Below are 6,432 nucleotides of genomic sequence, written 5' to 3' on the forward strand. Positions count from 1 at the left end.
GACCAATCTGTTTTTTTTTTTTTAATGCTACATTATTTTGTCCCATCGGAACGATCTATATTACCAATTAACCAAATTTGCTGCATCTTTGGTGTCATAGAATTGCTTTAAATTGTTGCTGGGACAGTCTTACAAACCTTCCTGTGCTGTTATGAGACCTTAAGGGGACAGCACTTATTTCAGAAATCAAAGGCAGTTGGGTTCAATCCTATGGTTAGCTGTTAGCTAGACACTGGAAGGATGGATTTGACTAAGAAAGGGAGACAGCATACATGGAGGCAGGTAACCTTTCCTTTGCAAAATGACCCATTTTGAGGCCTTACTTCAGGCTCTTCTCTTCTCCTAATCTTGGTTTTTTATTAGTTTAGGAGAAGAATTAAAACTCCATTTACAGTATCTGTGAAACCGAATGAGTTAAGTATATGTGACCAACTTGATGTCTGCCTGTCTGTCAACAGGGCCAGAGTTCAGGGGCATCTGATGCATAGCACAGGAATGTCAGCCATCAATCTCTGGTCCACCTAACTCTACAGCATTAGAGTTGTCATGGTTGCTCATCTGATCTTCCTCATATGATCTCCATCCAGAGAGATGTCAGAAAAATCCTCCCCTGAGAGTGCAAGTTCTTTACAAATGAAAGATTATACAACAGAAGACACATGGGAGATTTATATGGGCAAGCTGTTGAAAGGATAAAGTGACAGAAGAAGTTTATTGATTAATTAAAGAAAGAATCCGCTTCAGCTGATAGGTTAGAACATAGGTAGGTGGAGTAAACAAAATAGAATGCCGGGAGGAAGAGGTAGTGAGCTCAGAGAAGCCATGCTCCCCTCTCCCGGCAGATGCCATAGCTCTGCTCTCTGAGGCAGATGTCGATGCAGCCAGCCACCATGTCAGACATGCTGAATTTTTCCTGGTAAGTGCACCTCATTATACTACACTGATTATTAGAATTGGGTTAAAATGCTGAATCTAATGGGCCAGCAGTGTTTAAAAGAATACAGTTTTTGTGTATTTATTTCAGGCATAACCTTCATGCGGCCGTGGTACTGGGGACACAGCCTCGCTGATCAAATAACAACAGAATGGCTTGCAGCCTTGTGGACAACTGAATCCACTGAAAGCCTGAGAAAGCTTGGGAAAAAGTAAAGCATGTTTTCTTGGTAGCAGCGATTTCTCGGTCTGCTCTGCTTGCTAGAAGAAAGCAAGGGCTCTCATCTAAAAGAGGCTTGCTGACTCAGCTTCAGCTGCAAAACCCTGCAGCCCTTAAGAGGTCCTGCCACAAAACATTTAAATGGTGTTGATAAAAGCCAACTGAATGCTTGTATGTTTTCAGCAGTAGCAGGAAAAAAAACTGTGTTGTTTTAAAATGCCGGCTTTCTGGGCCATCCTGCCTGGGCAAACTCTGACTGTTTGAGGAAGGAGGGCCAGCTACAGAAAGAGGGCTTGAGTGTTGTCTGTTGCAGCCTCTTTGATGGCAAGGACCTTGAAACACTGTAGACTTGTGGCACTGAATGTGGCTCTGTTCGGTACCTCAGCCACAAGGTTGGAATGGCAGAAAGCTAAGGAATGGGCTACATCTGGCCAGCAAAGCCACGGCTTTAGTCCTACTAAGATTGCTTGGTAAATGAAAGACTCATGTGGTCAGAAAAACAGAGAGAGAAATAGAGTAAAGAGAGATTCAAAGACAAAGAAAATTTTTAAATGATTTACAGTGTGTTAAAAATATGTGCAGGCTAAAATTTGAAGTTCTTAAAGTTAAAAAAAGGAAGAGAGTTGTTGGGTGTGGTAGTACACACCTGTAAACCCAACACATGGGAGGCAGAGGGAGATTGACCTCTGTACCTTCAAGGTGAGGTAGCACACGCCTTTAATCCCAGTGCCTTGAAGGCAGAGACAAACAGATCTTTGTGAGTTCAATGTGTAGTAGCATACACCTTTAATCCCAATGCCTGAAAGGCAGAGAGAGGCAGATCTCTGAGACTTCAAGGACAGACAGGTATACAGAGTTATTCCAGGTCAAAGATACAGAGAACCTGTCTCAAAAGGCAAAAAAATAAAAAGGAAAAGTAAACAAAATAGAGGTTAAATTGAAGCGCACAAAGATGGAAAATTCACAGCGAATTTTGATATGGTATGCTATTATGCTCTTTTTGAATCATTTGAATTTTGAGGCAGTAGCAATAGCTGCTAAAAGATGTTTCTTTATAAAAGCTGCTGAAATAATCCAACATAGATATTTTGAAAATGCCTTGACTTTGAAATTTGGATCTAAGGACATGATGCTTTGGAAAGGAGTCTCTATTTTGTTTTCACAGAGGGTGATAGTCTGTGGATGCCTCTATCCTAATATGGTAGGATGGATCACGCCCTACTTAAAGGTTGCTGTGAACACCTTTAAAAAATTGCTTTGCTCAACTGCCAACTGAGATAAATCAATAATGATGCCACCATTCAGCAGGAAGCATTTTGGAGAGAAGAAACTGCACCCACGTTCCCAAATATGGCTTATAAATGTTCTTTTACATTTAAAGTGGGATGTGATATAGATATGAATATTTGCATTAGTATAGATTTTGCTTTACTGATAGAGATTTTAGGTCAATTTTGTTATATGTATATGCATTTTTGATCTTAATTAAGGTATTGTGATTGTGTAGTTCATTTAAAAATATAATGTATATAGGTTATTAATGGATAATCATTAATAATAGTCAAGTTTGTAGTCATGTTAGTTAGATTTTCTACCTACATAGATATATATATTTCAGTTAGATAGGCATTATTCATATCTCTCTAGACTCCAATATAGGCTATTTAATGTTTTAGTACCTTAGGGTTTTTCATGACAGTGAGACACATATCTACTTCAGGAAGAAGATGGGCATCACAGAGGATCCTTATGGAGATTGATAGCCATGTGGGGAAGAAACTGCTCTTGCCTGGATTGTTGCATAAACTGTACACAGAAAACACTCAGAGAGAGGACTACTGAACTTGCCTAAAGGTGAGATGATCTTTTCGTGTTCCTGATTCAGGAAAGGGTCAGCAAAACATTCTTCAAGACAAGCAGATAGTGACTGCCTTTGAAATTTCCTGCTTCATGGAAATGTCTGCTGGAAATTATGGGCCTGTAGGCTGAGGATGGAAACCCCAACGGTACAGAGGAACTTTGGGTGACTGTCCAGGCAGCGAGATGTCTCTGTCATTTCTAGAGTTTGAAAATGGCTTACTTTTTGTTTGCTTAGGTAATACTGTATTATTCTGGAGTCTCTGATGGAGTTGAAGGATAGATAGATAGTTATAGTTTTCCATTGTTATGATAAAAGATAAAATAGATATAAATATTGTAACTGTAATTCTTGCTTGATAACTGTTTTGTTATATGTAATTTTGCTTTGTTAAAGTTAAAGATTCCGTTCTTGTGTAAACAGAAATAGGAGTAATGATGGAGTATAGGTCATTGGTTAATTAAATAAGAAACTGTTTGGCCTGAAAGGTTAGAACATAGGTGGGTGGAATAAACATAAGAGAATGCTGGGAGGAATAGGAATTGAGCTTAGAGATGCCATGCACCTCTCCCATGGGCAGAAATGGTAGCTCTGTTCTCTGAGGCAGATGGTGATTCAGCCAGCCACCAGGTCAGACATGCTAAATCTTTCCTTCTAAGCGCACCTCGTACTGCAACATACATTATTAGACATGGGTTAAGAGGCTGAAAATAATGGGGCAGGCAGTGTTGAAATGAATAGTTTTGTGTTGTTATTTCGGAGCATGACCTTACACGGCGGCCCCATGTTGATGCAGCCCTGCTGCTCAAATTTCTACAATCAAGGGGGAAATGGAAGAAGGGAAGAAAGAAGAGAGAGAGACAAGGAAGAATGGATGAATTCAATCATTCCTTGAAAAAACGAGTGAACCAATGAATGAGGAGACCTAGTAGGAAAAAATGTTCTGCATTCCCTCAGAGAGTCAGGTCAAATTAAGGATTGACAAGGTTTTCCACTAAGGAGGAGGCTTATTCCATTTTACCTTCTTTGTGCTCCAGGCCCACCCACAAGAGTGATGATGAGGACAGGGAGAAGAAGAGGAGAGGGTGTACCAGAATTCCCTGGTACAATTTCTCACCCAAATTGTAGCCAAATCACCTGACCTGGGACAGCTGATCTACATGCTGGACCCTAACTCCCAGTTTGACAACTCTAACATTTTAACCAAGTTTGTGAAGATGAAGGAACCAAAAATAGCCCAGTTACAGGATTGCAGGTTCCTTACAGGATGGGAGTCAGACATCAGTACCATACTGGTATTTGGCGGTTTGATGGGTGTGTGGGGTCTTTGCCAGACTCCACCTAGCATCATGCATTCCCTACTTTACTGATATTATGGAGTTCGGTGCATTCATCATATGTGTGCATGTCACACACTAGTGGGCATCATATGTACATGTTTATCCTGTGTGTGGGTGAGTGTGTTCATGAGTTTTATAGCCCAAGTACTACAGAACATGATCAATGAAAGGGAACACTGTTTTCCACATATGGCAGGGCAATTATTTAAATGAACTGACAAGGGTTGGATGGCATGGATAAGACCTATGAGAGTTCAAGGCATACCGAATCCAGGCATGACAAAGTAGGTGGCAGACAGAATTCTGGCAAAACTAAGTAGGTAGCTTGATGTCCAACTTACTGGAGAAGAGCAACTGAGCGGAGACACTTTTCACTAAGCAACATGCTCTAGTGGAGATCAAACATCCTTTGACTTACAGCCAGTACGAATTAAACCATTCATCAAATGAAACCTAATTTTCTCTGATTTTGAGTATACATTTGTGTCCCTTCCTGATTAATCTACTCTTTATCCTCTTAAGTCCCAATACCTCACGCTGATATCGGTCACATCTTTCCATTTGACATGGTTTTCCCTCAAGCTTCATACCGCCCCGAGATCATACAACTTTTTGTCCCCTCTCCACTGCTTCCTTGACAGCCATCTTGTCCTTTACCACACCACGCATCCCCAGTCCTTTACTCTCCAAGGGGAAAAGACCATAAATCCTGCTTTGTTTTGAGGTATGTGTTTCTGTGATGCCCCATCCACCAAACACAATCCATCATTGACCAAATAACACAACATGTTAAAAAATTTTTATTCTTTGAGAAAGAATAATTCATTGGAAAGTTACAAGGATTCATAGAAGACCTGAGGTATCTCTGAAAAAACACATTCCCAAAGAGAGCATTAAGTCTGCCCTTCAAAATTTGAGAATTTCACTTTAACAGATCTTCACCAAATCATAGACATAGATATGGAAGTCATTATCAAACTTGATGAAATACACAGAAGGTTTGTTGGGAACTTGGCAAATAATTTTACCTATCTCTTGGGTTCCATCTTTTTTGTTGTACTGCACTCTTTTGCCCTCCAAGGAATCCCTGCCTAATTCCAAAGTCACCTCTACTGGAGGACATTCAGGCGTGATGTGGAGGTTGCCTTCAATGGAATCATCATGAAGGTAGTAAAGGTACAGGACCGGATCATTCTCGTTGACAATGTAGAAACAGGTCGTTATGGTCTGCACCTCATCTGGGACCATGCCACTCCACTCTTCCTTAGAGCCTGGCATGATGTGGAGGTTGCCTTCCCGGTAGTCATCCAGGAGGTGGTAAATGTACAAGACCGGATCTTTCTTGTAGGTAATATAAAACCAGGTCTTCATGATTGGCACCTCTTCTAGGACCATCCCGTTCCAGTCATTCTTAGAGCCATTTGTGCCCATGAATGTATGTTTCACTGCTCTGCCAACTATGGTGTTTGAGAGATGAGTGTCTGTCACCTGAGGAAATGGCACATTGTTTGGCAGGATTTTCAGGTTTAAAATCCTTTCATCACTATGAAGCTCCAAGCCATAGACACAATCAATCCCATCATATTTCAACAAATAGAGAGAGGGATATGTTGGCAGTTGATCTAGAATGATGGCTTTCCAATGGGTGACTGGTTCATTGGCTTCCCTCCAGCCATGAGAAATTCTGCGGCCAACAATATTCTCCAGGGCCTCAAAAGGCTTACTAAGTTTTTGCTTCTGGAGCGATGGCCCATTCTTCTTCTGGAGATGTGGCATGCCACTCATACTGAGAAGCATCTTCATCATGGCGGGAGACTTTCTGAGATAGGCCACAGCACTCCTGTTCCACTGTCTCTTGGCTCTGTTTCTGTGCTTGGGCTTCATAGCTGCCAATCTCTGCATAGGAAGAACTCTTCAGTTTAAATCAGACACAAAGTGGTTTCATCCACCATAAGTGCCTGCAAGGATAAGAAGGTGAGGATGTGAGGTCAAGGCTCTTTTTAGGAATAACTTTGGAGCAGGTGAAAAAGGCAGGGCTGAATAGATTTGGATACCTAAATGGAATATGTTCTTAAGAAATT

This window comes from Microtus pennsylvanicus, chromosome Y (assembly GCF_037038515.1).
Source record: "Microtus pennsylvanicus isolate mMicPen1 chromosome Y, mMicPen1.hap1, whole genome shotgun sequence".
In the NCBI taxonomy this organism is placed as follows: domain Eukaryota; kingdom Metazoa; phylum Chordata; class Mammalia; order Rodentia; family Cricetidae; genus Microtus; species Microtus pennsylvanicus.